Source organism: Hyperolius riggenbachi, chromosome 7 (genome assembly GCF_040937935.1).
Source record: "Hyperolius riggenbachi isolate aHypRig1 chromosome 7, aHypRig1.pri, whole genome shotgun sequence".
Classification (NCBI taxonomy): domain Eukaryota; kingdom Metazoa; phylum Chordata; class Amphibia; order Anura; family Hyperoliidae; genus Hyperolius; species Hyperolius riggenbachi.
Window position 1 is genome coordinate 213,161,704 of NC_090652.1, and position 25,198 is coordinate 213,186,901.

General features: G+C 48.1%; 1 protein-coding gene across 1 annotated transcript in view; it reads left to right on the forward strand.

Moving 5' to 3' along the window:
* The window catches only part of LOC137524809 (aldehyde oxidase 1-like), a 198,592-nt gene that overhangs the window by 5,898 nt on the left and 167,496 nt on the right, over positions 1–25,198 (forward strand). The window lies entirely within an intron of this gene.

A 25,198-nucleotide genomic window follows, 5' to 3' on the forward strand; every position in this document is an offset into this window, starting at 1 on the left:
TCTTCTTCTTCATCTTCTTCATCTTCTTCTTCTTCATCTTCTTCATCTTCTTCATCTTCTTCATCTTCTTCTTCATATTCTTCATCTTCTTCTTCTACATCTTCTTCATCTTCTTCATCTTCATCTTCTTCATCTTCTTCATCTTCTTCTTCATCTTCTTCATCTTCTTCTTCTTCATCTTCTTCATCTTCTTCTTCTTCATCTTCTTCTCCTTCTTCTTCTTCTTCTTCTTCTTCTTCTTCTCCTTCTTTTTCTATATCGTCTTCTTCTTCTTCACTTATTTCTCTTTTATATTTTTTTTTAAAGAAATGCAGCTATTTTTGAGCGTAATAAATAGCTGGTGGCGCACGCATGTTGGAAGCGCCATTGTATGTGCTACCTGGCAGTGGAAACACACAGACAGCAGGAGGTAAATTCAGCAGCAGCAGCAGGAGGAGGCGGATGATTGTGTGGCAGCAGGCAGTCAATGAGGCAGGCAGCGAGACATAATAGGCTGTGTGGTACCTAGCGGTGGTACCAGGCCGTAAATACACAGCATGAGGTTCCAGACAGCGGTCGTGAAGCCCACATCATGTCCAATACACAACTGGGACAACACAGTTTTCAACCCGGACACCTCTAAAAATAATATCACACAGTATTATTAAAAGTATATATAATTTTTTTGTTTTTTAAAGAAATGCAGCTATTTTTGAGCGTAACAAATAGCTGGTGGCGCACGCATGTTGGAAGCGCCATTGTATGTGCTCCCTAGCAGTGGAAACACACAGACAGCAGGAGGTAAATTCAGCAGCAGGAGGAGGAGGATGAGTGTGTGGCAGCAGGCAGTCAATGAGGCAGGCAGCGTGACATAATAGCCCTGGTACCTAGCGGTGATACCAGGACGTAAATAAACACAACAGGAGGTCCCAGACAGCGGTCGTGCAGCCCACATTGTGTCCAATACACAACTGGGACAACACAGTTTTCAACCCGGGCACCTCAGAAAAATTAAACCTTTTTTTTTTATGGTTTTTTGGTTTTGTTTGTAAAACAAATTACACAGATATATAGCTATTGTTTGACGTAATAGCTGGTGGCATAGTGGCAGCAGAAGGTAAATCTGTGTACCCTGGCGTTGGGAAACACAGACAGACAGCAGCAGCAGCAGGAGGAATGGAGGAGTAATTATGTGAGCAGCTATTGTTTAAAGTAATAGCTGGTGGCAGAGTGGCAGCAGAAGGTAATTCTGTGTACCCTGGCAGTGGGAAACACAGACAGACAGCAGCAGCAGCAGGAGGAATGGAGGAGTATTGTGAGTGTGGCAGCAGGCAGGCAGCGTGACATAATAGCCCTGGTACCTAGCGGTGATACCAGGGCGTAAATAAACACAACAGGAGGTCCCAGACAGCGGTCGTGCAGCCCACATTGTGTCCAATACACAACTGGGACAACACAGTTTTCAACCCGGGCACCTCAGAAAAATTAAACCTTTTTTTTTTTTTATGGTTTTTTGGTTTTGTTTGTAAAACAAATTACACAGATATATAGCTATTGTTTGACGTAATAGCTGGTGGCATAGTGGCAGCAGAAGGTAAATCTGTGTACCCTGGCGTTGGGAAACACAGACAGACAGCAGCAGCAGCAGGAGGAATGGAGGAGTAATTATGTGAGCAGCTATTGTTTAAAGTAATAGCTGGTGGCAGAGTGGCAGCAGAAGGTAATTCTGTGTACCCTGGCAGTGGGAAACACAGACAGACAGCAGCAGCAGCAGGAGGAATGGAGGAGTATTGTGAGTGTGGCAGCAGGCAGGCAGCGTGACATAATAGCCCTGGTACCTAGCGGTGATACCAGGGCGTAAATAAACACAACAGGAGGTCCCAGACAGCGGTCGTGCAGCCCACATTGTGTCCAATACACAACTGGGACAACACAGTTTTCAACCCGGGCACCTCAGAAAAATTAAACCTTTTTTTTTTATGGTTTTTTGGTTTTGTTTGTAAAACAAATTACACAGATATATAGCTATTGTTTGACGTAATAGCTGGTGGCATAGTGGCAGCAGAAGGTAAATCTGTGTACCCTGGCGTTGGGAAACACAGACAGACAGCAGCAGCAGCAGGAGGAATGGAGGAGTAATTATGTGAGCAGCTATTGTTTGACGTAATAGCTGGTGGCAGAGTGGCAGCAGAAGGTAATTCTGTGTACCCTGGTAGTGGGAAACACAGACAGACAGCAGCAGCAGCAGGAGGAATGGAGGAGTATTGTGAGTGTGGCAGCAGGCAGGCAGCGTGACATAATAGCCCTGGTACCTAGCGGTGATGCCAGGGCGTAAATAAACACAACAGGAGGTCCCAGACAGCGGTCGTGCAGCCCACATTGTGTCCAATACACAACTGGGACAACACAGTTTTCAACCCGGGCACCTCAGAAAAATTAAACCTTTTTTTTTTTTATGTTTTTTTGGTTTTGTTTGTAAAACAAATTACACAGATATATAGCTATTGTTTGACGTAATAGCTGGTGGCATAGTGGCAGCAGAAGGTAAATCTGTGTACCCTGGCGTTGGGAAACACAGACAGACAGCAGAAGGGCAGTACACAGCAGCCCACTGTAGGTGTAAAATGTGTGGCTGCAGGCGACGTAATAGTCAAAGTGAACCAGGCTGGCTTAGTGAGCAGGAGCCAGGAGGTGGTAAAGGGTGGTAAGGCACATTAACGATGGTTCTTCAGTTTATGTCCCCCTCTCGCCGACAACAGGGGCCAGGAACTCGCCTTCCACCCACGCCTGGTTCATCTTGAGAAACGTCAGTCTGTCCACAGACTTGTGAGACAGACGTGAGCGTTTCTCGGTGACCACGCCACCAGCTGCACTGAAGCAGCGCTCGGACAGCACGCTGGAAGGGGGACGGGACAGCACTTCCAGGGCGTACTGCGCCAGCTCGCTCCAGATCTCCAGGCACTTGACCCAATACTCCATGGGATCAACAGGGGCATCGCTGTCAAGCCCGCTGTAGGACCCCATGTAGTCAGCCACCATTCGGGTCAGGCGCTGGCTGTGACCGGAGGAGGATGCTGCTGCATGCACCTCCTCTCTAGTCACTGCTGCCGGAGCCTCTACAGTCCTGTAGAGCTCGTTGCTGAGAGACAGCAGGTCTGTGGGGCGCTTGCTGCTGGATGCAGGCACCTGCTGCTGCCTCTGTGCTGGCTGGACAGTGGGGGTAGAAGGTTGGGGGAAGGCTTCCTCCAAGTGCTCAACAAGGGCCTGCTGCAAGCTCCTTATTTGTTGCGCTGGGTCTCCTCCTGCAGGCGGCAGGAACTGGCTCAACTTCCCCTTGAGGCGTGGGTCCAACATCATGCTGATCCAGATCTCCTCCCTCTGCTTCATCTGGATCCCTCTGGGGTCCCTGCGCAGGCACGCCAGCATGTGCGCTGCCATTGGGAAGAGGCGGGCCACGTGTGCTGGCACATCGATGGCAGTGCTGCTGTCCTCATCCTCCTCCTCTGCCGCCTCATCCTCTCTCCACCCCCGCACCAACTCAGCTGCGCTGTGCTGATCCCCCTCATCAGCAGCAAGGTCAGGGACCTCCACCAAGTCCTCCTCCTCCTCCTCCCCCTCAGAGGTGGACTGTGCAGCTGCTTGCCGCTCCTGCTGGTCCAAGGCTGCCGCTCCCTGTTCCAGCAAAGCATCGAGGGCCCTGTTCAGCAGACAAACCAGGGGCACCCACTCGCAGACCATAGCATGGTCCCTGCTCACCATGTTAGTGGCCTGCAGAAAGGGAGCCAGCACTAAGCACACCTGCTGCATGTGCCTCCAGTCATCATCGGGGACGATGGACGGGATGTTGCTGGTCTTGTCCCTTCTCTGAGCAGCGGAAACAGTGGCCAGGGCAAGGTACTGGTTGACAGCGTGCTTCTGTTCAACCAGACGCTCCAACATCGCCAGGGTGGAGTTCCAGCGAGTCGGAACGTCAAGGATCAGCCGATGGCATGGCAGCTCCAGCTCCTTTTGCACGTCTTCCAGGCTCGCACAGGCTGCAGCCGAGCGCCGGAAGTGACGCACAACGTTCCTTGCCGTTTCCAGCAGTTCGCCCATCCCCTGGTAGGTGCGCAAGAACTTCTGCACCACCAGGTTCAGCATGTGGGCAAGACAGGGGATGTGGGTCAGGTTTCCCCTGTCTATTGCGGCAACCAGATTGGCCCCATTGTCGGCCACCACCTCTCCGACTCTGAGGCCTCTGGGGGTCAGCCAAATCCTCTCCTGCTCCTGGAGTTTGGCCAACACATGGGTTGCTGTCAGCTTGGTCTTCCCAAGGCTGACCAAGTGCAGCAGCGCTTGGCAGTGGTGGGCCTTCACGCTGCTGCTGAGGCGGGGGGTTTGGCCAGGTGTGCTGGAGGATGGCAGAGGATCGGAGGAACCTGCTGCAGTTCCCCTGACCCTGCGGGGTGGCACCACCCACTGTGTTGCTGCTGCTGCTGTGCCCGCTGCTGCTCTCCCATCCTCACCCCCTTCCACCAAGCTGACCCAGTGGACAGTGAAGGACAGGTAGCGGCCTGTCCCGAAGCGGCTGCTCCAGGAGTCCATAGTGACGTGGACCCTTTCACCAACCGCGTGCTCCAGCCCTCGCTCCACATTGGCCATCACAAAGCGGTGCAGTGCAGGAATGGCCTTGCGGGCGAAGAAGTGTCTGCTGGGGAGCTGCCAGTCTGGGGCTGCACAAGCAAGCAGCGCACGCATGTCGTTCCCTTCCTGCACGAGCGTGTACGGCAGGAGTTGGGAGCACATGGCCCGTGCCAGCAAGCCATTCAGCTGCCGCACGCGACGGCTATTGGGAGGCAGAGCCCTAACCACCCCCTGGAAGGACTCGCTCAAAAGGCTCTGGCGTGGCCTTTTGCTGGCACGGGAATTAGTGGACACAGCAGAGGAGGCCACTGAGGACTGGCTGCCAGAACAGGCCTCAGTGTCGGCGGCAGGAGTTGCAGAGGGGGGAGGAGCAGTGCGTTTCCGCACTCCGGGGGGGGGCTTGGGTGCGGCTGGTGGTGGTACTGGCAGATGCTGCTGCTGCTGCTGCTGAGCCTGAGACACCAGTAGGCTGTGGGACCTGCCTACTGCTGCCAATGCTTGCAATGATGCGCCTCCTTGCAAGGCCCACAAGCGCATCCTCCTCCTCCTCCTCAGAGCTGCTGATGACGACATCCCCTGGAGCTGGTGGCACCCAGTCTCTGTCTGTCACCGTGTCATCATCATCCTCCCCCTCCTGAAACATGTCCTGCTGGGATGATGACCCCCCAAACTCCTCTCCTGATGCATGGATGGGCTGCTTGACTGTCGCCACAGTCTTGCTGTCCAATGCCTCCTCCCCCAAAGTGCCCATCAGCATCTCCTCCTCAAAATCGCCAACAACAGCAGACAATACCCTGATGGTGCCTGGGGTAAAAAGACTGCTGAGTGACAGGTCGGCGACTGACGGTGAACTGGCCTCCTCCCCAGGCCCTGCTGGGCGGCTGCTGCGAACAGGGGTGGTGGTGGTGAGGGTGGAGGCCTCGGATGCAGAGCTGATGGCGGGCTGCTCATCCTCCGTCATCAGTTGCACCACAGTGTCTGCATCCTTTTCCTCAATGGGACGTTTCCGACCCGGCTGGAGGAAAATCGGAGCAGGTGCTACACGCTGCTGCTGCTGTGTCTCTGCAGCGTGAGTTGCAGATGCTCCTGCTGGGCGGCGCCCAAGGCGTCCACGGCCAGTGGCTATAGGAGGAATGTTAGCCACTGACGCTGCTGCTGCTGCTGCGGAACTGTGCATGGTGGCGCGGCCGCGCCCGCGGCTTGCCACAATGCTGCTCCCTCTCCTCCTGATTCCCTTGCTGCCCTTCCCCTTGCCCAAACCGCGCTGGCTGCCACTTCCAGACATCTTCGATGTTTTGGGCGTAAACACAAAAGTTTTTTAAAAGGGCGGGTGAAAAGTGGGGTACTTTAATGGAGTGGGTTGGTGGGCGAGGTGACTGAGTGAGTGTCTAGTACAGTAAGTAAGTAGTAACAGTCAGGAAGTACAACTAGCAGTTACAATAATTAGTAGTAATCACAAGGAAATAGAGTGTGTGTACACTACAGACAGTGAGTGCATGCACGCGCAAGCAGGAGCTAGCCTATGAACAGTGACTGAGTGAGTGTCCCTAGTACAGTAAGTAGTAACAGTCAGGAAGTACAACTAGCAGTTACAATAATCAGTAGTAATCACAAGGAAATAGAGTGTGTACACTACAGACAGTGAGTGCACGCACGCGCAAACACGCGCAGGAGCTAGCCTATGAACAGTGACTGAGTGAGTGTCCCTAGTACAGTAAGTAAGTAGTAACAGTCAGGAAGTACAACTAGAAGTTACAATAATAAGTAGTAATCACAAGGAAATAGAGTGTGTGTACACTACAGACAGTGAGTGCACGCACGCGCAAACACGCGCAGGAGCTAGCCTATGAACAGTGACTGAGTGAGTGTCCCTAGTACAGTAAGTAAGTAGTAACAGTCAGGAAGTACAACTAGCAGTTACAATAATCAGTAGTAATCACAAGGAAATAGAGTGTGTGTACACTACAGACAGTGAGTGCACGCACACGCAAACACGCGCAGGAGCTAGCCTATGAACAGAGACTGAGTGAGTGTCCCTAGTACAGTAAGTAAGTAGTAACAGTCAGGAAGTACAACTAGAAGTTACAATAATAAGTAGTAATCACAAGGAAATAGAGTGTGTGTACACTACAGACAGTGAGTGCACGCACGCGCAAACACGCGCAGGAGCCAGCCTATGAACAGTGACTGAGTGAGTGTCCCTAGTACAGTAAGTAAGTAGTAACAGTCAGGAAGTACAACTAGCAGTTACAATAATCAGTAGTAATCACAAGGAAATAGAGTGTGTGTACACTACAGACAGTGAGTGCACGCACGCGCAAACACGCGCAGGAGCTAGCCTATGAACAGTGACTGAGTGAGTGTCCCTAGTACAGTAAGTAAGTAGTAACAGTCAGGAAGTACAACTAGCAGTTACAATAATAAGTAGTAATCAGAAGGAAATAGAGTGTGTGTACACAGACAGTGAGTGCACGCACACGCAGGAGCTAGCCTATGAACAGTGACAGTGAGTGTCCTAGTACAGTTACAGTATATAACTACAATACAAAATACAATCAATCAGTAGTAAAGGCAGGGCCGGATTTGTACCTTTTACCGCCCTAGGCCCACTATCACCAGCCGCCCCATGACATCGGCAGGGTTAGGATAGTGTTATTGGATGGGGGGTTTAGGGATACTGATAGATCAGGATATCAGGTCAGGGGTAGGAATTTACAAAAAAAAAAAAAGTGGTTAGGTCATTTGTCAATTTAGGGTTAGGCTAGGCATATAGTGCTGCAGCAGATGTCAGTGCTATACTGAATCTGAGAGAGCCTAAGCGCTTGGAGTCCTATGGGAGAAAAGCGCTATAGAAATGTTAATGTATTGTATACGAATACATAATAATGATAATTTGGTAGGACATTAGACTATGGTAGGATTAGATTGTGAGCTCCTCTGAGGACAGTCAGTGACATGACTATGTACTCTGTAAAGCGCTGCAGAAGATGTCAGTGCTATATAAATACATAATAATAATAATATGGTAGGACATTAGACTAAGACTAGGGCAGGATTAGATTGTGAGCTCCTCTGAGGACAGTCAGTGACATGACTATGTACTCTGTAAAGCGCTGCAGAAGATGTCAGTGATATACAAATACATAATAATAATATGGTAGGACATTAGTCTATAACTGTGGTAGGGATTAGACTGTGAGCTCCTTTGAGGACAGTCAGTGACATGTACTATGTACTCTGTAATGTGCTGCAGAAGATGTCAGTGCTATATAAATACATAATAATAATAATATGGTAGGACATTAGACTATGACTATGGCAGGATTAGATTGTGAGCTCCTCTGAGGACAGTCAGTGACATGACTATGTACTCTGTAAAGCGCTGCAGAAGATGTCAGTGATATACAAATACATAATAATAATAATATGGTAGGACATTACTCTATAACTGTAGTAGGGATTAGACTGTGAGCTCCTCTGAGGACAGTTAGTGACATGACTATGTACTCTGTAATGTGCTGCAGAAGATGTCAGTGCCATATAAATACATAATAATAATAATATGGTAGGACATTAGACTATGCCTATGGTAGGATTAGAGTGTGAGCTCCTCTGAGGACAGTCAGTGACATGACTATGTACTCTGTACAGTGCTGCAGAAGATGTCAGTGCTATATAAATACGTAATAATAATATGGTAGGACATTAGACTATGACTATGGTAGGATTAGATTGTGAGCTCCTCTGAGGACAGTTAGTGACATGAATATGTACTCTGTACAGTGCTGCAGAAGAGGTCAGTGCTATATGAATACATAATAATTTAGTAGGTAAATAAATAAGTAGGTCATTATACTGTGACTATTGTGGGATTGTGAGCTCCTCTGAGGATAATCATTGACATGACCATTTACTCTGCAATGTGGTATGGAGGACAGGAGTACTACATTATACTTAGAGCTGGTTCACTCACACGGGCAGCGGCAGTGCCATTGTTTATACAAACCCCATGTTTGGAACCAGATTTTTTCCGTCATCTGCCCGGCACTTAGGCGATCAGGATCACTAAGCGCTGCACCTCTGTGATCCCATAGCAGGGGTTAAAAGCATTACATGACACAGTGGTGGGATGCTTTTGGAGATATAAAGAGGGAAGGACAGATAGGATGAGAGAGTATGTAGTGTAAGGACTGGAAGGAGAGGGGGGGGGGGGGGTAAAGGGGAGAAGCAGTGAGAGTGACAGGAGATGGGAGAGGGCATCAGGATGAGTGTTGAGGTGGCATGAAGTACAGCATTCTGGGAGTAAGGTAGGAAGCACTGCAGATTATGGCCAGGCTAGCAGGATTCTGTCAATGAGCAGAGAGATGTAAGATCATTTCTGCTGTCATAATCACACAGGCTTCAGTTATTGCATCACAGCCTGATTTGCTCTCACATTACTTCCTGTGTGCTCTCTCTCCTCTTCACACACAAAGCCAGGCAACTCTGTTTCCTTATCTTATTGATAGATAAGGCTGCAGTGATTGCTGGGCTTGCAGCAGCAGCCTCACTTTCTAGAAGTCACCGGCTTGGAGGGAGGGGGGAGGAAGGAGGGGGAGAGAGACAGAGAGCTCCCAGCTGGGCACTCACTCCGTCCGTAGTCCGTAGGGGCTGAGTGACTGTGTGCAGTAATAGACTTAGCTGCAGCAATATATTTACTGAAGACACACTTCACTATGAGACACTCGCTATGGCTGGCTGCACGTTGTTTCCCCTCCCCGCAGCCCCCTCCATGCTTACAGTGCCCTGCTGCCCACATAGTTACCATTTCTCTTCCTCCCTTGAATCTCCCGGCTGTAGTGATGGGTCGTTCGCGAACGAGCCGGCTCTAAGAGCCGGCTCTTTACTGCGAACGACAAGAGCCGGTTCCCAGTTTTGAAAGAGCCGATGCCTCAGCCGCCCCACACAGCTCTGATTTGCTGTGTAATAAAGGGCGCTGAGGCATGCTGGGAGATGTAGTCCTCCTCTTGCAGCTTGTAGGAGTGTATGGGGCGGAACAGAGCAGTAGCAGGAGGGATTGGCCCAGTCAGAGAAGCCGTCTGGAGTTGTCATGGAGATGGGGGCGGGGCTTTTACTCCGATTCTGAGTGGTGTCTAGTGAGATTTAATGAAGAGCCGATTGAGAGCCGTAAGAGCCGGCTCTTTAATCGGAGCCGATTCAGAAGAGCCGATTCTCCGAGAAGAGCCGGAATTCCCATCACTACCCGGCTGGTTAGCAGAGAGCTCAGCCCCTCCTCCCTTCAGTGTCATCAGAGTGGAGAGGAAGGGAGGGGCGCTCTCATGCTGCGTGTATGCAGGAGAGACTAGAGAACAGCGCGGCTGGAGCAGACAGCTGATTGCCGAACGGCTGATCTGCTGCCAGTATGTGACAGCCGCCCCAGCTCTCTTGCTACTTTTCTTCCGCCCTAGGAACGGGCCTATTCGGCCTGTGCGGAAATCCGGCCATGAGTAAAGGACAGCAGAAATACTGGTATAGATGAGAAATAAACAGAGGACAGGAGAGAACAGCTGCCCACACAGGCAGGCCCTGAGGCCTAAAGCTGTAAGCCTGCAGCAGCTGTCTCTCTCTATGTAACACAAAAGCTACTAACTAAAATACAATGTCTATCTAACTAACAACAATATAGGTGTATATAGGAGGTGTATGTGAGCAAAAACGCTAGGTGATTGACCACAATAAAGCTCTTGCTAAGCCAAAGCACAAAGGAGCAGATCTCTCTCTGTACAAAGTCAGGCAAGGACGGAAAAACCGAACATGGCGGCCGCTATTTATAGGGTAGGGGCTGGCCAGGGTCCCCCTCAGTGATTGGCTGCCGTCAGAGGGCCTGGGAGCCCTCTGATTGGCTCTAAGGACATCAATCTGGGCTATGACGCTATTCGAGCTCGGTATTCGAGCTCGAATAGCGCTGTTTGCTCGAATAGCGCGAATAGTGAATGAGCTATTCGAGTTTACTCGAATAGCCCATTCGAATACCTGCAGCTATTCGGAGCTCGAATACCGAGCTCGAATAGCTGAAAAAGAGCTTGAATATTCGAGCTACTCGAATATTCGAGCTCTGCTGAGCACCACTGTCCTTGGGAATAGAGAAAGTAGACGCTTGGAGCCTGACACAATTTAGGCATTTTTTGCTTTCTTTAGGAAATAAAGAGGTGTTGTCAAAAGATTTAACAGCATTTGAGAAACTTTGTTTGGAAGGGAGTCAGTCTAGGGTTAACCTGGCCAAAATATACAAGATTCTAGTGGGAGGTAGGAATCTCACATCTCTTTCTGAAGGAAAGATGGGGAAAAGATTTAGGCAGGGAATTGGCCCCTGTGCAATGGAACAGGATAATTGAGATGTCCCATGGAGCCTCGGTGTCGACAAGGTTCCAGGAGTCTGGATATAAGGTGATTATGAGATGATAGTACGCTCCAGATAGACCAGGCTTTCTCAACCAGGGTTCCTTGAGGACTCTGCAGGGGTTCCTTGGCATTTTCCCCTATCGTGGGGGAAGTATAATAGAGCACACTATAATAGGTGGTACTGTAACAAGTAGCACTAAATTGGGGGCTCAGGAGACAGTATAATGAGTGGCAGTATAATAGGGAGTAGTGAAATAAACAGCCACACATACTTTTAAAGATCATGCCTCCTGCAAAATAAATGCAGGGGTTCCCCAAGACCAAAAAATTCTTTGCAGGGGTTCCTTGAGATCCAAAAGTTATTTGCAGGGTTCCTCCAGAGTAAAAAGGTTAAGAAAGGCTGAGATAGACTGCACAGGATATACGAGGTGGACTCCCTTTGTTGGAGATTAGATTATACACAAAGAATGGAAGAATTAGCTAATATAGTATATGGAAGAGAAGATCAGAGATGGGAAGGGTGGATAGATTTTAAGAATTCAGACGATTTTAGGGGCAATGGAAATTAAGAACCAAGGCAGAATGAGGAACCTGGGGTCATGGACTGGGAGACATAAAACGGAGTATTGGTTTGGAGGGATAAATGTGAAAATAGAAAGCCAGGGGTTGGAGAAGGGACAGGGGAGTGGGAATGCTATTCTATATTTTCTTTTTCTTCATCTTTGTTGTTTCACTGTTGTTTTGTTTTTCTTTCTTACTGACATGCATCCACCCTGGTTGATCCAACTCTGGACCCCACCTTTGGAATTATTGTTGGAGGTGGTTAAAGATAACTAAGGCCTCTTTTTCTAGTACCTCCTCACTTAAAGTAAGGTGTCAAGCAAAGCCCCTCTATGGGGTGAAGAAATAATAGAGGGATGAGGGATGTCAGGTACAGTGGAGGAGGGCCAGGCTGGGGGAACAGGGGGTGGACTGGCAGCGTGGTGGAAAATGAAAAGTGATAAAGGAATTAACAGCCCTTAAAGAGACACTGAAGCGAAAAAAAATTATGATATAATGAATTGGTTGTGTAATACGGATAATTACTAGAATATTAGAAGCAAAGAAAACATTCTCATATTTTTATTTTCAGTTACATAGAGTTTTTATACCATTGCATCATTCTCCAATATTTGCAGTTTACACACTACTCAGCATTCTAAATTATTTTATAGAGCAGCCCAGTGAACTGTTGACCTGTCCAGTGCAGAAATAAAAACAATGCAGTGACTGACAGTTGAGATAACAAGCTTCAGAAGACAGAACTCTCTGCGACTCTGAAAAGTCGTGGAGCTCAATGACTTTTTTGCATAGATATCAACTGGAGTTTCTTAACTCTTCCAGTACTGAAAACAATATTTGTGAAGATCCGCGTGGCTGCCTGCACAGGCAGGCAGCCTTTTGATCACTGTTCAGGTCTGCATTCTGCAGGTCTCTGGAAGAGAGACCTTTTGTCAGTTGTGCAGCTTGCTGCTGAGGAATTTGCATATGTTTGTCATGCAGATTGCCTAGCCATATCCCCTGTGGGCTTGCTTTATAAAGAGCTGTGTTTCCCACAGTAAGTTGCTGGTCATAAGGATTCTTCCTGTGAAACACTCTGGAGAGTGTCAGCCTTGCTCATTGTTTGAATAGTAGCTTAGAGTAATTGCTGGGACTGTACTCGGCAGGTTTCCTAGTGCAGTTAGGATTGCATATCTGTTTTGTTTGTCTGTTGCGATTGTCCTGTCCCTGCGGTGGTCGACAGGAGGTCGTTCTGATCTTTGTTCTTGGAGTATAGCTGGAGCAGCGGTTGCTACCAGCTATCTACTCTATCTGTATTGCCTGGATCGCACTCGCCTAGCGCTAGTGCTGTGGATCCGTCTGATCTCCATCTCTCTGTCTCCCTGGATCGCACTGGCCTCTTTTCGCTAGTGCTGTGGATGCTATCTCTCGCTTGTCCCTGTTTTCGTGTGTCTGTCTTGTCTGCTACGAACGCTTGCTGGAGGCTCGGTGAGGTAACCGTTAAGCAAGCGCTCGCGTCCTCTGTTTCATGTTTGTCTGTTGGTGGTTAGTTAGGCGTGCTTGTCTCTATTGTGCTTATCACGTGGAGACCGCGCATGAACGCGTGCACTGTTGCGAATGAGTGCGGTGTTCGCGTTCAGTTAGCGTTTGTTATTTTCCTTATCTCCTCATTGTATGATTTGCTGTGCCTTTGCTACTCTCGTGCTCCGCCTTGCTGTAGCCTTGTGTCACGTCTGGCAATCGCACCTCTCGCGATCGCGTTCCTACTTCATATCTGCTATGGTGTGTGCACCATCGCGGGTTGGCAACTAGTTTGGTGCACACACATACAATCTGTTTCTGTGCTCATTCTCAATCGCCCCTCTTGCGATTGCGTTTCTTCCCTTCGTACAATTCCTGTCTGGCGTGTGTGGTAGTGCAGAGGAGCTGTTCCTCTGCACTCCACAGCTCCACCTGCCGACAGGAATTTCCCTCTGCAGGTGCATTGCACCTTCTGCTGGGTTCCCACAAATTATACGCTTGTGGAGGATTTTCGCCGTGTCAGCGCACGCCTTGTGCGCTGATCACGGAGAGAATTCCACAATCGTTACAGTATGACCAGCCCAACCAAAATTCCCAGCGTAGAGGGAATTTCCGATTTGTATGATTTTGTCGAGGATGGCTCCTGTACCTTTAAGAGATTTAAAAATCTTGAACCTGAAACAGCGGATGAATTTTTGTCTGAGTGCACTAAACTTTTAATGAATCCTGAATTCCAATGCACCCCAGTATCTGCCAGGGCACCCCAAATGGCCTACCTTCTGTTTGGGGGCGAAATGTTAAAGTGGGCTTATGATGTGTTAGATCATACCACCCTGAGTCAAAGACCCCTGGAATTTTTGGCCTTTACAATTCATAATTGGCTGAGACTACCTCAGTTACCATATCCCCTTAACGAGTTGTTGTCGGCAGCTCAATTAGCTATTCCATCTACTTAGTGTAAAATCTCTCAGCCTGCAAAGATTTGCATTAACAGCTCATCCTCTTCCAAAAAGCAGCCATCCAAAGCCTCTAAGTCTAAACGTAAAAAATCTAGGAAGGCTTCCCAGCGGAAAGATCCGTTGCCCATAGCAACCACAAATAAAGAGGTTGTTTCTGTCAAGTCTGAAATGTGCAAAACCATTCAGTATGATAATGATGTTTACCATGATGTTGCTTTGTCTCCGGATTTTTTGCCTCAATCCAAAGCTTGTGTGGATCCTACAATAGGTAGGATCGCCCACTATATTAAAGCAGTTAAAAAAATCTGTTCTTGTTCCTCAACTCCACCCATATGGAGATTATCTGGATACTGGCCTGTTTAAACCTCCATTTGCCTCATGGGACATTGGGGCCTTGATGGAGGAATTTGATTTTGATTGGAAAGCCTTTTGCGATTTTTACATCGCAAAAAGCGAAGATGTCTTGAATGATTGTCTCGATTCTATGTACCTTTTGATTGATTCCAATGAATGTGACGAGGGTGATGTGGATCTGATGATTTATGTATGGCAGACTATTTCGGATGAGTTGCACACACACCAACCAATTGATTCCAATAAAGAGACATCGTTGTCGGATGATTGTTCCTGCCTTTCTGGGGTAAAGCATGTGAGTCTTGACATTGTGCGATCTGAAATGAGTGGGTGTGCCACTGTGGTTGATTCCTGTGCGAATCCTGGAGGGTTCTCTCCTGACTGCGTGCAGTTTGAATCTGTGCGATCTGATGCCTGTTTCTCGGATGTTCCTGCAGATTGTGATCGGCATGGATGTGCCAGTTTTCTCAGGGATGTGTGGGACCCCTTGTCATTTGGAGACAGATCTTTGGGATCTTCCATCTGTGATCCTGCTATGGGGAAAGTTCCTAAATTATGCAGCATCAAAAGTAAAATTAATATGTCTAATAAAGTTTTTCCTGATGTTGTCGCTATTTCTCACCCTGTTCACACCTGTAAGGGCCCGTTGCCTAGTGACAGTTGCTCCAGTGTTTCTGTCCTGAACGCCTTACAGTCTGCCCTGCAGATCGCGGAGGTTTGCGCTATGGAAGCGTCAGTTTCACAACCTGAAGCGATTTTTGATTCACAAGTTTTGCGTTCTGGCTCCTCGGATTTGACATTGTTAGCCGAATCTAAGAGTGAGACAGCGCTTCGGTTTTGCGAATCTGACTCTGAAACATCTTTGCTGGGTCCAGAGAAAGTTTCTCTGAGCCTGCCCTGTACCATGAATAACAATATGATGACCAATCACACTGACATTTGTGAGTCCCTTTCTTGTTCTGAGGAAAATGCTGATTCTGCACCATGTACTCTGGATGAGTTAAGATGGCCTTGTTTAGAGTCTCCTGCAGTGTCCCTAGAGGCTCGTCTAGGTATTGCTACTATACTCACCTGTTTTTCTGCAGTTTTGGAGTTGCAAGCTAGTTTGACTGCTACACAGAATTCTGGGTGCAGTGAGATCAAAGTTAGGGAGTCAGTGTGTGTTCCAGCAAATATTCCTGTACGTTCCGCTCATGATGATGAAATTCAGTCTCAGTTTATGGTGGAACCTTCCCTGGGACATCTGCCCTGTTCACAAAATAAAGTTCCCGTTTTGCCCTGTAACATGGATAGTACAGAATCCTTCTTAGAAAACTTGAAAACTGATGTTCCTGAGGTCTTGCCTGATTTCCTGGAGACCTTCGAGTTCCTCCCAAAGGGTGCAGAACTTGTAGGAGACGTCTCCTGCCCCCCAAGCCCTTCTGAGGTGTTTCCCACTTCAGTAGGCATTGCTGCCTTGCTGACTACTTTTTCAGCTCTGGTGGAGCTTCAGTTATGCGTAGTCAACGATGAGTTTTTTCTTGAAAGTCCAGTGCTTGAGACCACTGCTCGTGATGATCCTCTGCCCGGTGCTGGTTTTGGTCCTGACGTGCCAGACTCTGAGGTTGGCAGTTCCCCGACATGTTCTGAGGTTTCTCCTGTGCTGGTGTACCCCAATGTGCTCTGTGACCCAGAAAGCCCAAGTATGCCTCGGTTACCAGCATGCTCAGATGTTTCCTCGGTGGAGACATGCTCTGATATGGCCTGCCTGCTTGCATGCCCAGAAGTGGTCCCTGAAAGTCTTGATCTTGATGGGTGTCCTCGTAATTTTGAATCCGGATTTGTCATTGGTTCCATGGGGGTTCTTGATAATTCTCCATGTGAGCCTGGTGATTGTTCTGCCCTCTTGGGATCTCTGTGGAGCTTCAAAAGGTTCTGGGAGATTACGGGAGAAATTTTACTTGGTACCCTGGATAAGATCAACAGTGGCTTTCCTGTTGTAAGGGACACTTCGAGCAGGTATTGTGGCAGGTTTGGTATTTTCGGACGCTCCTTGGAAGGTGGTGGGTATTGTCTGGAGGGTGTCGATGGCTTCTTCTCTGGTGTTCACAGTCCTGATGGGTGTTATACTGAGACTGGTAGTACTGATGGGCATGTTTCGGTGGCGTCTGCTTCCAATGAGGTCGGTTTCGGCTGGACTGACTCTGGAATTGGGCCTTGTCGGGCTGTCCTGACCTTCATGAGTCTTCAGTTAGAGTCTTTTGCAAATATCAGGTTAGAGGGTCGTCTGGAATCCGACCCTAGAGGGGGGGAGGGGTACTGTGAGGATCCACGTGGCTGCCTGCACAGGCAGGCAGCCTTTTGATCACTGTTCAGGTCTGCATTCTGCAGGTCTCTGGAAGAGAGACCTTTTGTCAGTTGTGCAGCTTGCTGCTGAGGAATTTGCATATGTTTGTCATGCAGATTGCCTAGCCACATCCCCTGTGGGCTTGCTTTATAAAGAGCTATGTTTCCCACAGTAAGTTGCTGGTCATAAGGATTCTTCCTGTGAAACACTCTGGAGAGTGTCAGCCTTGCTCATTGTTTGAATAGTAGCTTAGAGTAATTGCTGGGACTGTACTCGGCAGGTTCCCTAGTGCAGTTAAGATTGCATATCTGTTTTGTTTGTCTGTTGCGATTGTCCTGTCCCTGCGGTGGTCGACAGGAGGACGTTCTGATCTTTGTTCTTGGAGTATAGCTGGAACAGCGGTTGCTACTAGCTATCTCCTCTATCTGTCTTGCCTGGATCGCACTCGTCTAGCGCTAGTGCTGTGGATCCGTCTGATCTCCATCTCTCTGTCTCCCTGGATCGCACTGGCCTCTTTTTGCTAGTGCTGTGGATCCTATCTCTCGCTTGTCCCTGTTTTCGTGTGTCTGTCTTGTCTGCTACGAACGCTTGCTGGAGGCTCGGTGAGGTAACTGTTAAGCAAGCGCTCGCGTCCTCTGTTTCATGTTTGTCTGTTGGTGGTTAGTTAGGCGTGCTTGTCTCTATTGTGCTTATCACGTGGAGACCGCGCATGAATGCGTGCACTGTTGCGAATGAGTGCAGTGTTCGCGTTCAGTTAGCGTTTGTTATTTTCCTTATATCCTCATTGTATGATTTGCTGTGCCTTTGCTACTCTCGTGCTCCGCCTTGCTGTAGCCTTGTGTCACGTCTGGCGATCGCACCTCTCACGATCGCGTTCCTACTTCATATCTGCTGTGGTGTGTGCACCGTCGCGGGTTGGCAACTAGTTTGGTGCACACACATACAATCTGTCTCTGTGCTCATTCTCAATCGCCTCTCTTGCGATTGCGTTTCTTCCCTTCGTACAATTCCTGTCTGGTGTGTGTGGTAGGGCAGAGGAGCTGTTCCTCTGCACTCCACAGCTCCACCTGCCGACAGGAATTTCCCTCTACAGGTGCATTGCACCTTCTGCTGGGTTCCCGCAAATTATACGCTTGTGGAGGATTTCCGCTGTGTCAGCGCACGCCTTGTGCGCTGATCACGGAGAGAATTCCACAATCGTTACAATATTAGACTTATGTCTCTGCTCTGCTTCTAATGTTTTATTTCTTAGCTGTACTACACATCAGTGGCGTCTCTATAATAGGGCGCAGGAGAGCGGGGCGCACCGGGTGACGTCGAGGAGAGGGTGTCAAAAAGGCCAGCCCATATTCACCTAAAATATACCAGGCTGGACCTTATGGTGTGGAACGCACGGAAGTGTGCGCTGCTGTTGCACCCTCTGCTCTGCCTCCTGCATCATTGACCGCCTTCACACGTCATGTGACATTGGGTCCGATGCGTCATTGGCAACTTGTTCAAATTCCGGCTTGCGGCTTCCTCCTTTGTTACATGCTGGGAGGAGCCGCTGTGTGTCATAGCAGTGGAGTTGGTGCGCAGTGGACGACCGCGGGCCGACCTGGGACGAAGCAATGAAGGAGGGAGGAGATTTAAGAAGCAGCAGCACGGAGCGTGGTACTCGGCGGCAACTTAGTAATACTGCGCCACTTTGCTAAGTATGCTAGCGAGCCCTGCCCTTAATTTCCCCTGTCCGTAGTTGCCCGTACTTCAGGACATGCCTCCGTCTATAATGTAAAGAGCCGCGATCACAGCGGCTACACAGGCAACCTGGTCCTGAGCTGCAAGACTGTAAGAAGCCTCAGGCTTCTATTTCCTCCTTCCCTGCCGCCCTCCAATCAGTAGCCCTGATTCTCACGCTGGTCCCTCTCTCCAGCCAATGAGAGACTGCCTGCAAGCCCGCCCCTTACAACCCCATCCAGGAAACAGCTCAGCAGCAGCTGTAGTGGGGAGAGAAAAAGAGCAACATGCAGGAGTTACCTGTGTCAGCAGCGGTGACTGTGAGTCTGTGACAGGCAGAAGCTGATAATATTGGAGCCAACACCCTACTATCAGCTTAGAGATCATTCTGTACTTTATAACGGTAACCAGGCATCTGTTACTGTGCTGAGTTCATTGGGAATAGCCAGACCTTGTTACTTTCAGGTAATTTCTAGCTTTGTGAATCGTATTAGCTCTGTTCAAAGTTGTAGTTCAGACCTTGCTAACATCTAGAGGGAGTAGACACAACTGGAGAGGTGAGTAACTACTACAGCACTGCACTTTTCTACTTAGAGCAGAGGGCAGTGAGTGACAGGCAGTAAAATGTGTCTCCTGCTCTAAAGCTGCCTATATCTGATCCTATCTTCCTTCAGTGCAGTCTTCATCCTCATCCCTCCTACAGCCACAATTATCAACATATGTATGCTTGTGCATAACTGTCTCACAGCAATCCACTCTCTCTAACTTTCCCCAGGATCCTATGTCTCCTCAAACTCTCCTTAGCACAAGCACTTTACTCTGAAAAGCTCTGTGTTCCCTTGGATCATCCAGCACACTGGCTAGGATCTCAGGAAGTTGATTATGAGAATACTGCATGTCTCTCTGCCTCTCTCTTCCTGCCTTTCTTCTCTCCTGTCTGTTCTCTCTCTCCCCTGTCATCCAGCCTCTTTTCTCTTCCCCTTGTCTTTCTGCCTCTCTTCCCTCTCCCTGACTCTTTTCTCTCCCCTGCCTCTCTTCTCTCCCCCCTGCCTTTCTGCCTCACTCCTCTCCCTTCTGTCCACTAACTGGTAAGGGGGGCTGCTAATATTTGGGCACCAGGCTGTGGATGGAGCAGGTAATACTGGGGAATGCCTGGCTACTTAAGCTTGGGTGGGGGGGAGGCTAATACTGGGGCACACCTGGTTACCTGTACTAGGATACCATACCTGAACTGGGGCAAACTTAAAGAAAACCTGTACTGAAAATGAAAAGTCAAAATAACCATACACAAGTCATACTTAACCCCCTTGGCGGTATGAAAAATACCGCCAGGGGGAAGCGCAGCAGTTTTTTTTTAATTTTTTTTTTTTTAATCATGTAGCGAGCCGAGGGCTCGCTACATGACAGCCGCTGCTCAGCGGCATCCCCCCGCCCTCTTCGATCGCCTTCGGCGATCTCCGATCAGGAAATCCCGTTCAAAGAACGGGATTTCCTGGAGGGCTTCCCCCGTCGCCATGGCGACGGGGCGGGATGACGTCCCCGACGTCAGGGACGTCATTGGGAGTCCCGATCCACCCCTCGGCGCTGCCTGCCACTGATTGGCCAGGCAGCGCTCGGGGTCTGGGGGGGGGGGCCGCGCGCCGCACCGGATAGCGGCGATCGGGCGCGTGTCGGCGGCGATCGGGGTGCTGGCGCAGCTAGCAAAGTGCTAGCTGCGTCCAGCAAAAAAAAATTATGTAAATCGGCCCAGCAGGGCCTGAGCGGCACCCTCCGGCGGCTTACCCCGTGTCACACACGGGGTTACCGCTAAGGAGGTTAACTCCCATGTAGTCTACTCCTCAATCTCTTTCTCCTCTCCTGTGTCCTGTTTGTCCACTGTGATCAATGGAATTCTCCGTCCTCCATTTTAAAAAAGGCCATTACCCCATAACGGCTTCCTGGTCACCACACAGTTAAACTGTAATATCGCCCACTTGAGCCATAGGGAAACATGGACACATCAGTTCTCTCAGCCATAACTGACAGCAACTGATATATAACTGACAGCAACTGATATACTTCAGTTCTGACAAAATGTTGTCAGAACTGGAAGGGATTATTGTCAGAAGAAAATGGTGAGCTTCTGAAAGGAACTGATGGCAAGGTAACTATGTAATGTTCATTTGAAGTTACCTCATGTGTTTATTTTCAATAATTTTGCTCAGTACAGGTTCTCTTTAAGTTTAGGGACATATATGGCTGGGGGGAAGAAAATAGTTGTCCCTTACCTATATGGGGTGCAACTATACCTGGAATTACCCACCATGGCGTGCTTAGCACACCACAATTACTCCTTTCCTTTGGGGGGGGGGGGGGCACAAGGGGGTGTCTTTTAATACCCAGCACCGGGTGTCAAAAACCCTAGGTACGCCACTGCTACACATATAAATCATTATATCATATTTTTTTTCGCTTTAGTGTCTCTTTAATTGGCTTCTAAGCATGGTATTTTACGCTCTTGCTGTGGGTACCATGTATGTTTGGATTTTAAGTATGGTATTTATTCTTTTGCTGTAAGCTTCATGTATGTCTAAATATGGATAACTGTTCTTTTTACTTTGTCTTATATGGAGAAAATATATATAAATAAAGAATAAAAAAAATAAAATATAAAAGCTATGTTAACAAGATACCAAAGAATGTTACCTACCTGTATCGCAATGGTGTGCGCACACTGCATAAGTGTCTGTGTCTCATATGAGTGGAATTCTGTTTACAATGACATTGCACTGCACATAAGGTTCGCTGAATCATGTGGATGAAGCACTGGGTGGTCTACATGATTCTTTGGAAAGAAACCAAAACAATCTACAATTGCATTCTAAATATTTTGTTGTTTGTTTGGGTTGTGGTGTTCACCTCTCAGACTTTCACCACATGGTTCACTGGAAAGTTATTTAATGCAGCACAGCTCCATTATCTTTTAGAAGAGGAAAACTCTTCTTAACCTCCCTGCCGTTCTAAAAATGTGCTGCGCACGGCAGTGAGGGTGTTTTTAAAAAAAAAAAAAATTCTTTTTAGCATGTAGCTAGCCTAGCGCTAGCTACATGCTTCCCCACACCCTGCGGTGTCCCCCCGTATGCGGCGATCGCTGCCGGCGCATATGCCCATCCGGAAATCCCGTTCTGAACGGGATTTCCATGAGGGCTTCCCCCGCGATGAAGTCAGAGGGAGTCCCGATCCACCCCTCAGCGCTGCCTGGCACTGATGTGCTAGCTGCGTGTATAAAAAAAAAATTATGCAAATCGGCCCAGCAGGGCCTGAGGAATCCTCCACGGCAGGTTACCCTGAGCTGAGCTCGGGATAACCGGCAAGGAAGTTAATGTGTGAGGAAAGATAAAAATGTGGTCCCATTTAGCATCTACTGTGTGTTTGTTTAGACCATTACCAAATTTCACAATCCTAAACAACACCACACAAAGAAATTGGCTCTTGGGTGCATACGAAACTTCATTTATTAACCTTCTCAGCGTTTAGTTTCTGCTGGATTTCTGTGCAAAAAGTGATCCAATAAATTTTCCTAACCCTTTTTCCCGCAACTTAACAAAATGTGCCAAGCAGGGGTCTAGTATACATTTTGAGTTTAATAAAAGCTTGAAACACAAAATCTAAACTAAATTTCAAAGTTACTCCCCAAAATCTCTGATCATTTATACTTCCAAGCTGCAGCTGCTCAACCTGTTCTAATACAAATATAAAGGTGGCCACATACATCTAGAGATGATGGGCAGATTCGACCAAGAGATAAATCTTTCTCTAACCAAATCTGATTAGAGAGAGATTGGTCAGCTGCCTATACTACGCAGGCTGATTCTTGATAAATTTCAACATAAAATCTCTCAAGAATTGGCCGCTCTGGTTGCCACGCCGCTGCCCCCCCCCCCCCCCCCAGTGTAAAAATGTACTCCCGTTTGTGCATTTATACATTACCTGTCCTGTTTCGCCCATCGCGTGGTGCCCATCTGTCTTCGGAATACGCTGCAGATTATTGTATTTAGGTAGCCAGGTCTTGGTACCCCCACCATAGGCTAGCTAGGTACAGTTGTCGCCCAGTATAGGCTAGCTAGTTACCGGTGTCCCCCAGTATAGGCTAGCTAGGTACAGTACAGGTGTCCTCCAGTATAGGCTAGGTAGGTACAGGTGTCTCTTAGTATAGGCTAGGTAGATACAGGTGTGCCCCAGTATAGAGATAGGTAGGTACAGATGTCCCCCAGTATAAAGCTAGGTAGGTACAGGTGTCCCCCAGTATAGAGCTAGGTAGGTACAGGTGTCTCTCAGTATAGAGCTAGGTAGGTACAAGTGTCCCCAGTATAGAGCTAGGTAGGTACAGGTGTCCCTCAGTATAGAGCTAGGTAGGTACAGAAGCCCCACTTTATAAGTTAGCTAGGTGTAGGGGCTCAAGTACAATGTAGGCAGCAATAGGCATGTTAGTAATAATGTCCTCCACCCCCAATCCCCCCCTAATCCTCCTGATCCAGCCACTTACTCACTAAGCCTTGTTCCTGCGATGGCTGCAGCCTCCCTGCACAGCTCTGTCATCCTCCGGTATGGGGAGGATCGGGACTGAGCATCATCATGATGTCACCGGCGTCATGACGTTAGTCCCGATCCTCCCCATAACAGAGGATATTGGAGCTGTGCAGGGAGGCTGCAGCCATCGCAGGAACAAGGCTTATTGAGTAAGGGGCTGGATCAGGAGGATTAGGGGGGGATTGGGGGTGGAGGAGACTATTACTAACATGCCTATTGCTGCCTACATTGTACAGGAGCCCCTACACCTAGCTAACTTATACAGTGGGGCTTCTGTACCTAGGGAAACTCCAAAGCGGCATGCCCGACACTGTGGCATACTGCTTTCTGCAAAAATGTCTTGCCCAACACAGTGTCGAACCGCTCAGCACTCAGGAGGTTAACTAATCCAATAAAAAAACCACTGTGCCTGGGTGGCTGTATCCTCGCTCCCACTGACCTCACCAGGAGCGTACTACGCAGACGCTGACCGTACAGTGCCTGCGCAATACACTCCTCGTGATGTCAGTGGGAGCGAGGGCAAGGCTGCGCAGGGGCAGTAGTTTTCTGACTTTAAAGTCGGAAATTCCAGGAGTGAACCGGAGGCGGGGACCGAAGCATCAGTGAGTGGCTGCGCAGGCACAGGATGTTTGTGGGGGACCATTAGAAGCCCCGGGTAAGTTCAACTATTTTTCCCCCTACCCCCTGACAGTAGTCCTTTAAGTCAAAATTTGCTAGGGGTATGAACAATTATGGGCAGCACTGTATATACTCACAAAGGTGGATTGCAAATCCTTGCAACCACCGCCAGAGCAGGCAGAAAATTAACCGTCCCCGCTCGGTTCTCCAGTTCTGTAACAGGAACTCTAAACTCTATCACCTCTAAAGAGGTATGACAAGACACTTATGAACGTTCAGGCTTGCTGCACACCCACAGCAGTTAAGGCATCTGTTTTTTTACTGATCTGAGGAAGCAGGCAAGCACCTGAAAAACGCATTATAAATTTTATGTGCTCAAATAAAAGACCTTTTTTAATAGACTGGTCCTAATTCTTCAATCTGTTTATAAAATCAACAGCTTTATTGGCTTATCTTTTATGCATTGGGCTCCTCCATCCCCATTTTAAGTGCCTTTTTATACCTGGAGTGAGAAAGAGAGAAGTAGTGAAACACATGAGAAAATATGTGCATCAGGGCCATACAACTTTACATGTAATGATGAGATTTACATGGGAATCATCAGTACTATAAATACTATATTAAAGAGGAACTCCAGTGAAAATAATGTAATTAAAAAAAAAAGTGTTTCATTTCATTTTTACAATAATTATGTATAAATGATTTAGTCATGGTTTGCCCATTCTAAAATCTTTCCTCTCCCTTATTTACATTCTGACATTTATCACATGGTGACATTTTTACTGCTTGCAGGTGATGTCAGTGGAATGAGATGCTGCTTGCTTTTTTGGCAGTTGTAAACAGCTGTAAACAGCTGTTATTTCCCACAATGCAACAAGGCTCCCACAGTGTGATGTCAGAACCATGGTCCTGGCATCACACTGGGAAGGGGGTTTCACCACAATATCAGCCATACAGAGCCCCCTGATGATCCGTTTGTGAAAAGGAAAAGATTGCTCATGGGAAAGGGGGCATCAGCTATTGATTGGGATGAAGTTCAATTCTTGGTTACAGTTCCTCATAAGTTATATTTCATAACAGAATGGCAGACACAGCACATGACCCCATCATAACAGTACTTCAGAAGAACTGACATGGCACATGAGCTTGATTTGGTAACAGTATATAATTGTATTTCATAATGTTCAGCTGATTTCAGTTTTTATTGTAAATGCAATTTTTAGATAACAATACTTCATCTGTGTGCATTGTAGCTATAAGTCATGGCCAGGAATCCTGTCAGACAGGCAAGTAATTGGATGTAATTACATGTAATATTTTAGGAATCTTACAGAGGTAGCAAGAGTTAAAGAGGACCTCCAGTAACATATAGTAGAATCCAATAAATGTTTCAGGATACCCAATTTCATGGTAATTTTCCTGGTTTCAGCATCAGAAACATTTCCTTTACAAATTTCTGTATATTGGTATGTGTATGCCTGCCCTCCCAATGATGTTTAGCCGAGGCTATTTAGCTATACAAAAGTCCCCCTACAGAGCATTCAGAGAGGCTAGGTATTATTTCTACTGACTTTGGAACCCACGGTAAACTAAGTACTAAGTGTTGCCATCT